At 40.7% G+C, this 11,468-nt stretch overlaps 1 protein-coding gene across 1 annotated transcript in view; it reads right to left on the bottom strand.

Annotated features, from left to right (window-relative positions):
- LOC106092331 (filaggrin) overlaps positions 1–6,345 on the bottom strand; it is a 199,333-nt gene extending 192,988 nt beyond the window's left edge. The window contains exon 1 of the mRNA XM_059368991.1: positions 6,002–6,345. The gene's annotated coding sequence lies outside the window, so the exon portion shown is untranslated. The remainder of the gene's footprint in view (positions 1–6,001) is intronic.
- Positions 6,346–11,468: the final 5,123 nt, after the last annotated feature.

The following is an 11,468-nucleotide window of genomic DNA, read 5'->3' as shown; positions in this document are numbered from 1 at the left end:
CCTTGGAAGCCGCAATTTTCATCCGATTTGGCTGAAATTTTACATATGGTGTTCTGTTATGGCTCCCAACAACGGAGCCAAGTATGGTTCAAATCGGTCTATAACCTGATATAGCTCCCATATAAACCGATCTCCCGATTCAACTTTCTTAGCCCCCGGAAACCGCAATTTTCATCCGAAATGGCTGAAATTTTGCCTGCGGTGTTCTGTTATAACTCCCACTAACGGAGCCAAATACGGCCCAAATCGGTCTATAACCTGATATAGTTCCCATATAAACCGATCTCCCGATTCAACTTTCTTAGCCCCTGGAAGCCGCAATTTTAGTCCGATTTCGCTGAAATTTTGCTCATAGGGTTCTGTTATGACACCCAACAACGGAGCAAAGTACGGTCCAAATAGGTCTATAACCCGATATAGCTCCCATATAAACCTATCTCCCGATTTGACTTCCTGAGCCCCTGGAAGCCGCAATTTTTAACCGACTTGGCTGAAATTTCGTGCATAGGATTCTGTTATGACTCCCAACAACGGAGCCAAGTACGGTCCAAATAGGTCTATAACCCGATATAGCTCCCATATAAACCTATCTCCCGATTTGACTTCCTGAGCCCCTGGAAGCCGCAATTTTTAACCGACTTGGCTGAAATTTTGCGCATAGGGTTTTGTTATGTCTCCCAACAACGGAGCCAAGTACGGCCCAAATCGGTCTATAACCTGACATAGTTCCCATATAAACCTATCTCCCTATTTGACTTCCTGAGCCTCAGGAAGCCTCAATTTTTATCCGATTTGGCTGAAATTTTGCACATGCTGTTCTGTTATGACTCTCAACAACTGCGTTAAGTACGCTCCAATTTGGTCTATAACCAGATATAGCTCCCATATTTTAGCAGAATTCATGGTGGTGGGTTCCCAAGATTCAGCCTGGAGATACATCTAATTGATGCAGATCATCGGGTAATGCAAAAGGGCCATATCGGCCCCAATACGGTCCTGTAGGCGATTACGGAATGGGTGAGGTTGTCGAGTGTGAACATCTTTACGGATAGCAAACTGGCCATCAGGGCAGAAACAACCAAAACGGTAAGGTAGTTACCTTATGTTACTTTATCGCTTTATGCTAGTGTTCCGTCAATGCAAGTCTGTGACGCTGGCAATAGGGCCTCGCACTCGATCTCACACAGATGAAAATAATTTTTAAAAACAACAACTTGGGTCGAAGAAACAACTACGAAACTTGTTAATTTGTCTGCAACAATTTATTTTGAATCTCAACGACGCAAAGTACAAATTTGTTGTTGAAAGGCACTCTTTGTATGTCAACATATAAGAACAACAACAACAATATATCCATAAGCAAGTTAAAACAAGTAAGAGCGTGCTAAGTTCGGCCGGCCCGAATCTTATATACCCTCCACCATGGAACGCATTTGTCGAGCTCTATGCGCAGTATATCTTTTTAGGCAAACAAAGGATTTTATATATAAAATTCAATTTGTGTCTGTTTGTTTGTTCCATATAGACTCGAAAACGAAACGTGTAGGTTGGTCTGGAAGGAAACTTAGGCTATATACTTCTTTGATATCGGGAGGGGGGCGGACCCACAAAAGTACTACCCAAAAATGAAAGTAGACCGATCGGGACAAAATGTGATTCAAATGAAAGGTATTTAAGAGTAGAGTACGAATTTCATAATAAAGGTAGGGTCCAAGTACCTGGGGTGCCGCCCCAGCCCCAAAACTCTTTAAAATGGGTTATTTGACGATCTTGACAAAATGGGACTCAAATGAATGCTATTCAGTACGTTTCTGTACGTATGTCGAGAAGGAAACATAGGCTATATAATTTTTAGATATCGGATGGAGGCGGACCCTCCCCCTTACCTTAAAAACGGCGCCCATATCCGAAAGTGGTCCAATGGGCATAACAAGGGTATCAAATGAAAGAGACCAGAAAACGAACATGGTACTAAAATTTGGGTTCAAGTACCCAGCAGGAGGCCACACCAGCCCCAGCCCCAAAACACCATCCAAACGGTTCATATTTACTGGCCATGGCAATATGGGACTCAAATTAAAGGGATTTGGAAGTGCAGCACGAATTTAATATCCATATCTAAGTGGAGTATCTGAGATGCCGACCCTCCCCTTAAAATAAAAAGCATGGCATTGTACCTTGCAAATGTCGATGATCTCGCCAGAATTCGAACGTGTTCAGCGTCATAGGCTACAATGGCACGAATTCGATATCCGCAATCAGGGCAAAGTGTCCCCACACTAAACAGATACTGGAGAGTTTAAGAAGGCGCAGCGTCCCCGGTTCGGCTAGAACTGTTATGCTATTGGAGCTATATCAAGTTATAGTCCGATTTGGAGCATAAATGAATGCTGAACATTGTAGAAGTCATTGTGTAATATTTCAGTTCATTCGGATAAGAATTGCGCCTTGTAGGGGCTCAAGAAGCAAAATCGGGAGATCGGTTTATATGGGAGCTGTATCAAGCTATTGATCGATTCCGACCATATTAGACAGGTTGAAGGTCATCAGAGAAGCCGTTGTACAAAATTTCTTCCAAATCGGATGAGAATTGCGCCCTCTAGAGGCTCAAGAAATCAAGATCGCAGATCGGTTTATATGGCAGCTGTATCAGGTTATGTACCGATTTGTACCATACTTAGCACAGTTGTTGGAAGTGATAACAAAACAGCTCCTGCGAAATTTCAGCCAAATCGCATGAGATTTGCGACCTCCAGCGTCTCAAGAAGTCAAGATCCAAGATCGGTTTATATGACAGCTATACCAAATTATGAACCGATTTGAATCATACTAAACACAGTTGTTGGAAGTGATACCAAAACACTACGTGCAAAATTTCTGTCAAATCGGACGAGATTTGCGCCCTCTAGAGACTCAACAAGTCAAGACCCTAGATCGGTTTATATGGCAGCTATATCAGGTTATGTATTGATTTGCGCCATACTTAGCGCAGTTGTTGGAAGTCATGAAAAACAGCTCATGCGAAATTTCAGTCAAATCGGATAAGAATTGCGCCCTCTAGAGGCTCAAGAAGTCAAGACCCCCAGATCGGTTTATATGGCAGCTATATCAAGTTATGGACTGATTTTAACTATTCTTAACACAGTTTTTGGAAGTGATACCAACACACTACGTGCAAAATTTCAGTCAAATCGCATGAGATTTGCGACCTCCAGCGTCTCAAGAAGTCAAGATCCCAGATCGGTTTATATGACAGCTATACCAGATTATGAACCGATTTGAATCATACTAAACACAGTTGTTGGAAGTGATACCAAAACACTACGTGCAAAATTTCTGTCAAATCGGACGAGATTTGCGCCCTCTAGAGACTCAACAAGTCAAGACCCCAGATCGGTTTATATGGCAGCTATATCAGGTTATGTATTGATTTGCGCCATACTTAGCGCAGTTGTTGGAAGTCATAGAAAAACAGCTCATGCGAAATTTCAGTCAAATCGGATAAGAATTGCGCCCTCTAGAGGCTCAAGAAGTCAAGACCCCCAGATCGGTTTATATGGCAGCTATATCAAGTTATGGACTGATTTTAACTATTCTTAACACAGTTTTTGGAAGTGATACCAACACACTACGTGCAAGATTTCCGTCAAATCGGACGAGATTTGCGCCCTCTAGAGGCTCAAGAAGTCAAGGCCCCAGATCGGTTTATATGGCAGCTATATCAAGTTATGGACCGATTTAAACCATACTTAGCGTAGTTGTTGAAAGTCATAGAAAAACACCTCATGCAAAATTTTAGTTAAATCGGATGAGAAATGCGCCCTCTAGAGGCTAGAGAAGTCAAGACCCCAGATCGGTTTATATGACAGCTATACCAAATTATGAACCGATTTGAATCATACTAAACACAGTTATTGGAAGTGATACCAAAATACTAGGTGCAAAATTTATGTCAAATCGGACGAGGTTTGCGCCCTATAGAGGGCCAAGAAATCAAGACCCCAGATCGGTTTATATGGCAGCTATATCAACTTATGGACCGATTTAAACCATACTTAGCGTAGTTGTTGGAAGTCATAGAAAAATGCCTCATGCTAAATTTTAGTTAAATTGGATGAGAATTGCGCCCTCTAGAGGCTAAAGAAGTCAAGACCCCAGATCGGTTTATATGACAGCTATACCAGATTATGAACCGATTTGAATCATACTAAACACAATTATTGGAAGTGATACCAACACACTACGTGCAAAATTTCAGTCAAATCGGATGAGAATTGCGCCCCCTAGAGGCTCAAGAAGTCAAGACCCAAGATCGGTTTATAAGGCAGCTATATCAAAACGTGGACCGATGTCAACCATACTTAACGTAGTTGTTGGAGGTGCTAACAAAACACTGCGTGCAAAATTTCGATAAAATCGAATAAGAATTGCGCCCTCTAGAGGCTCCAGAAGTCAAGACCCAAGATCGATTTATATGGCAGCTATATCAAAACATGGACCTATTTGGCCCATTTAAAATCCTAACCGACCTACACTAATAAAAAGTATTTGTGCAAAATTTCAAGCAGCTGGCTTTACTCCTTCGAAAGTTTGCGTGCTTTCGACAGACAGACGGACGGGCGGACAGAAGGACGGACAGACAGACGGACGGACATGGCTAGATCGACTTAAAATGACATGACTTTATGGGGTCTCAGACGCATATTTCGAGGTGTTACAAACAGAATGAAGAAATTTTTAATCCCCTTATCCTATGGTGGAGGGTATAAAAACAAATAAAAGCGTGCTATTTTCGGCCGGACTGAATCTTGGCAACTCACCACCATGGATTCTCGCTAAAAATTTATACAACATAAATTTAGTTGAAGGGCATAATTTTATTCTACATACCAAACTTCTATCAAACCAGCAAAAATTTAAGCTTTAGGAATCGAACATGGATGACCGAGAGACCGGTTTACAGACCGTATTTGGTACAGTTCTTGGAAGTCATAACAGAAAACTATGTGCAAAACTTCAACCAAATCGGAAAAAAATTGGGTCTTCCAGAGGCTCAAGAAGTCAAATTGGGGGATCGGTTTATATGGGAGCTATATCAGATTATAGACAGACAGGTATTACTAGATTAGTATACCCCCATCCTATGGTGGTGGGTATAAAAATCCAATTTAAAGCGTGGCACAGCCTAGTTGACCCGGCCGAACTTAACACAATTTTTTTTTTGTTTTCAATTAAACTATTTTAGAACATTTTATGTGCCCTGAGCATAATCCCACAATCCAGTAATTGATTTATGACCTTTTTGGCATTATTTTGGCAAGCTAAAAACCAAAACTCCCACAACGAAAAAAAAACCCATTAGCATTCATACTGTACAACCGAATATTTTGAGTAGGAATAAAATGCATCATGCATTTCATGGGATATAAATGAAATGTTTGTAGAACGTGGATAAATGATATTCTTTGCCAGCTATTGTTGGCTTTGTTTGTTTCTCGGGTGGTGCACAAAAACTAGGAAATGTCAGCAGTAGGAAAACAACAGCAAAAGCGCTGCTATAGCACGTGTCAAACTTAATGACACAAAATTTTCAGTTTCTTTTTTTCTTTGTGCATTCTATTTCATTCATTCATTTCGTTTTTTTTTTTCTTATTATTGTTATTCGGTTTGTTTTTTTTTTTTTGTTTCCTTGGTAAATAGACCGCTTTCTTAACGAACATGCGAAACTGCACACATGCACACAATATATGAAAAATGCCACTTGAATTTTAAGCATTTCCCTTGAAACGTAAAGGATTTAAACACTCTTCTTTCATTCTTGGCTGGCTGGCTGGCTGGCTGGCTTGCTTGGTTTGTTGGTGGGCTTTAAGAGAAAGAGAGACTGACGTCGTCGTAAAAATGCCCAAGAAAACTTCGTAGCATATTTTTTCTTTGCTTCTTGCTATCATCATCTTCTTCTTGTTTCATTACACATACACACACACTGGGGATAGGCACACACCCAAAAATTTGCGCTGAATTTTTTTCTGGTTTGCTTCCTCCTTTCGTTGGAGGGCTTGTAAACATTTTGCAATTTCAAGGGTTTAAATTTTGACAGATATTCACTTAGGCCTATTCATTTTTCTTAAATTTTTTTTTTTGGGAATTTTCTTTAAATTTTTAACAAGTTGCTCCATTAAAAATTTATTTTTTTTTTAATTTTTCTCAACAATTTTAGTAATCACATTTTTTGGCTTCTTTTGCCCATATTTAACATTAACAAAACTTTTTTTTTTTTTGACTTTGCTTGTGGTATGATTTCTAATAAAATTTTCCACGAATTTTTTAGGTACAACAGTTCCCTATGAAGGTTGGCGATTGAACTGAATTGTCCTCTAAAGCTTTTTTATGTCCAACACCAGAGAGACAGATGTGTGTAGGCACTGTTGGCGGCTGCTGCAGATGCTGTAGCCACCCAACAGAGAGTAACAAAACGAGAAAGAAGACTCAACAGCAGCATCACAAGCAATAGTGGTGGTAGTAGTAGTAGTAGAGGAATTTCATATCCACCCACTGTTGTCATGAAGTGTAATACAGGCTAAAGCACGCATAAAACCAACTACAATGGGATATGAGGCGTGAGTGCCAGTATGCTGTGCCTGCCACCCATCAGCATAAACACATAGAGAGAGCACACAGCATCATCAACATTTGCTCAACATACCTCTCTTCAAGCATATACTCCCACAAAAGAGCCAAAAGACAGTCGGTAATGTTATCATCCCAGAGATGTTAATGATTAGCTGCTGTAAAACGCCATACACAACAGAAGACACACACACCCACACACACACACATATCAATGGATGCCTTCTATTGATAACCCAAACAACGGTTACATCAACAATAGCAGCTGGTGTTATTTAAATGTGAAAGTGTTTACCGAACAAATAACAGAGAGGGAGAGAACGCATTACAACAATTGTTGTTTTACTAACAATACTATACAATACAATTTTCTCTCTCTCTCTCTCTCTCTCTCACTCTCGCTTGTTATATCTCTCGTTTAGAATTCATGTTACATAGAGCTTAAAAGATGTTTAGTATGTCAAAGCGTAGATTATGTTGAGAAAAGAGTAATGGCCATAGTATTTTTTTTTTAAGTGTTTGTCATCGTCAAGATATACACATGTTTTCTACAGTCGATGACAAAAGAAAGCTCAAGAGTCTAAAGCAAAGAAATCAAGAATCAAAAGTGGGCGCCAAGTTGTTTTACAAGCATTTCATATGGAACTCTCATGCAATTTTTATACCCACCACCATAGGATGGGGGTATACTAACCTAGTCATAACCCCATAAGGTCCGTAGCCATGTCCGTCCGTCCATCTGCCGAAATCGCGATAGCGGTCGAACGCGTAAGGCTAGCCGCTTGAAATTTTGCACAGATACTTAATACCGATGTAGGCAGCGTTACCGTTGTGCCACTTTAGTATCAAAATTGACACTATTTTGGGCGATGCCATTTGTGTGCCACTTTATAATTTCAATACTAAATGCCATACTTTTAACATTTTTGCGCCACTTTTCCATCTGTTTGTGCCACTTGTTCAAAAATACAACTATGTAGCGATCACCCATTGTTTGTCGTCCAACAAATCACACATAAATAGGTCTGTTTGCGTATTTTCCCAGTAAAAATTAGCAGGAGAGTAAGAGCCAAAGCAAAAGTACGCGAACGACTTCCATCTGATTTGGCGATACTTATGAGGTATTTTCCTTCGATAAACGTCAATTTATTGACCCGAGAGTGAAAAGGCTAGAAGGGGAGCCATTCGTATATCTGTGATCTCCATGCTGCTGGAAAGCCATCACAAATAACCGTGCAATCCCATGACAGCCGGTTGTACGTACCGCATTGGCCCGATGGAGTCTTTCAGTGTACAACACACTGCTACAAAAACAACAACCATGCACGAAGCGACAAATGTCATTCGTGGCGCCAAGTCGCGCAAGGCGCTAACTCCAAACAGAATCTCTACACTGATGCTGAAGAATCTGGATCTGCCTGGAGTCGATTACCTTACAACTGTCCTCAGCCTATCTGAACACTATTATAGTACCCGATGTTTGGAAGATGGGCAGTCTGATCCCGCTACTAAAACTTGAAAAGGACACGAGCAAGAGGGAGTCGTACAGACCGATCTCCCATTTCTCATCAGTAGCCAAGACGCGTGAGGGAAAATTTCCATTTACCGAGTATCAACATGCATTTCGAAGGCGGCATAGGACCAAAACTGCTTTACATACCATCACCGTATACAACAGTCCACTTGTTTTGCTGACAAAGATACCTAACCATCTAATGCTTTTGGATATTGTGGCTATATAAATTGCTACGACCACTGATGTAGGGCTAAGGGAGCTTTCTATTAGGTCACGTGGCGGCTACGAACACTTTGTTGTCATTAAAGATATCTGTATGCGTTCACAATTGTCATACTAATTTACACTATTTTTTTCTAATCCCACTGTGCGTCACTTGTTTAACCAGCTAGACCCGCTCAATCCCATGGCAGCATCTTCCATCCTTAACAAATTCAAAGGAACGGTGTTGGATTCATCGTAGCCCTCCGATGATGATGATTCCATCGTTACTAGCTCTCTCGTAGCTTTTTTGTTTGTTTGTTTTTTTTTTTTTTTTTTTTAATAAAAACGAAAAAAATGTGCCACTTTTTAAAGAACAAAATGCCACTTTTTTTTAAAATTACACTTTTTGTGCCACTATTTGAAAATTTCCAACGGTAACGCTGGATGTAGGTCGATGGAACCATTTCGGTTCAGATTTGGATGCAGCTCTCATATAAACCTATCTCCCGATTTGACTTTTTGAACTCCTGGAACCCACAAATTTTGTCCGATTCGGCAGAAATTTTCTACATGGTGTTCTGTTATGACTTCTAACCACTGCGCCCAGTGCGGTCCAAATCGGTCTAAAACTTGATATAGTTCCCATATAAACCGATCTTCCGAATTGATTTCTTGAGCCCCTGGAACCCCGCAATTTTTGTCTGATGTGGCTGAAATTTTGCATGTGGTGTTCTGTTATGATTTTCAACAACTATGCCAATTACGGTCCAAATCGGTATATAACTCGATAAAGCTCCCATGCACATAGTGTTCGGTTATGACTTTCAACAACTGTATCAAGTACGGTCCGAATCGGCCTATAACCTGATATAGCTTCCATATAAACCGATCTCCCGATTTGACTTCTTGAGCCCTTACAAGCCGCAATTTTTGTCCGATTTGGCTGAAATTTTGCACATAGTGTTCTATTGTGACTTTTAGCAACCGTGCCAAGTACGGTCTAAATCGGCCTATAACCTGAAATAGCTCCCATATAAACCGATCTCCCGATTTGACTTCTTGAGCCCTTACAAGCCGCAATTTTTGTCCGATTTGGTTGAAATTTTGCACATAGTGTTCGGTTATGACTTTCAACAACTGTATCAAGTACGGTCCGAATCGGCCTATAACCTGATATAGCTTCCATATAAACCGATCTCCCGATTTGACTTCTTGAGCCCTTACAAGCCGCAATTTTTGTCCAATTTGGTTGAAATTTTGCACATAGAGTTCTGTTATGACTTTTAGCAACCGTGGCACGTACGGTCCAAATCAGTCTATTACCTGATATTGCTCCCATATAAAACGATCTCCCGATTTGACTTCTTGAACCCCTGGGAGCCTCAAATTTCATCCGATTTGGCTGAAATTTTGCACATAATGTTCTGTTATGACTTTCAACAACTGTGCCAATTACGGTCCGAATCGGTCTATAGCCTGATATAGCTTCCATATATACCGAACTCTCGATTTGACTTCTTGAGCCCCTGGGAGCCTCAATTTTCATCCGATTTGACTGAAATTGAGCATGCGATGTTCTGTTTCGACTTCCAACAACTGTGCTAAGTACGATCCGAATCGGTCTATAACCTGATATAGCTCCCATATAAACCGGTCTCTCGATTACCCTTGTTCGGTTCCTAAAAGCTTTAATTTTTTTCTGGCTTGACAGAAGTTTGTTAGGTAGAATAAAATGATGCCCTTCAACTAAATTTGCAAAGGCAAATTTCGGCCCATGAACATTCCATAGGGGCAAAACTAGGGGCAATAGGGGCAAACTTCTCACATATTAATGAGTGCAGTCCGACTCAAGTTTAAGCTCAATGACAAGGGGCCTCCTTTTTATAGCCGTGTCCGAACGGCGTGCCGCAGTGCGACACCTCTTTGGAGTGAAGTTTTACACGGCATAGTACCTCACAAATGTTCCCAGCATTAGGAGGGGAAAACCACCGCTGAAAAATTTTGTTGATGGTCCCGCTAGGATTCGAACCCAGGCGTTCAGCGCCATATGCGGATATGCTTACCTCTGCACTACGGTGGCTTCCAACTAAATTTAGTTTGTTAATTTTCAAGTTCTTTGCTTTCTAGGGCGAAGATCATTGAACTTCACATTTTTTTGTTTGTTTCTCATTCGAGACGAGCTCAATGATCGGAGATATTCTATGCAAATGGAAAAGGAAAGCCATATATCGCAACACACCACTCACTATGGGACGCGTTTCGTTTTTGGTTAGAAGACTGTTCAACCATATTAGATGCGATGGCTTCAAGGGTCGTGCATTGGTATGTTGTATTTGAATCGTATTTATTGCGAAAACGCCTCTATGATGCAAATACCACATAAACCACGCTCGACAACCCTGTCTATTAGCTGTACTTTTTCCCAATGCATGTGTTTTCGTGTAATGACAGATTTTTTTTTCTGCAACAATTACACTACTTCCATGGTACACATGTTTCTGTGCATCTGTTGGAAGTTGTATTGATGCCCTCACCGCATGTCCAATTTCGAATCCCGGCCGGGCTCAGCCGAGTTTTTTTCATTTTCAAATTCTTTGCCCGCTAGGGCGAAGATCATTAGTTTGTAGAAGTTTCTAGCAGAATCCATAGTGGTGGGTTCCCAAGATTCGGATTTCCTATCATTGACTCATACATTTGACTACCAGTTGGTTATGATTGATAAACCTCTAGTACTCAGGGTTATTAAGTTTAGAGATGAGATAATCCCAATGAAATCTCGAATTGCCAAAACGAGTCAAAGCTGGTGTTTTTGAGGGAATTCTCTTGGGCATCTGCTCTTCCAAAGCCATGCCTCTTTAATCATTACCTAGGAGGCGATTCCACAACTCGTGATGTGCAATGCAGTCTTCACTATTTGCTTAAACCAACGAAGGGTGATATTTTACGGATCTTACTGGCTTGGAGATTCTTTTATCATTCATCCATTCATTCGAGAGATTGATTTATTAGGGAGCCTAAGTGTACTTAATTTGGAACCTGAATAGCGGAGACCGAATATTTTATTCCATGGCTGAAGTTTTTTCCAGGTGGTCTTCGTCTTCAATTTCCAACACCAAGTTTA

The sequence above is a fragment of the Stomoxys calcitrans genome, chromosome 1 (assembly GCF_963082655.1).
Source record: "Stomoxys calcitrans chromosome 1, idStoCalc2.1, whole genome shotgun sequence".
In the NCBI taxonomy this organism is placed as follows: domain Eukaryota; kingdom Metazoa; phylum Arthropoda; class Insecta; order Diptera; family Muscidae; genus Stomoxys; species Stomoxys calcitrans.
Note: the sequence above shows the minus strand (reverse complement) of the source record. Positions and strands in the feature narration are given on the sequence as shown.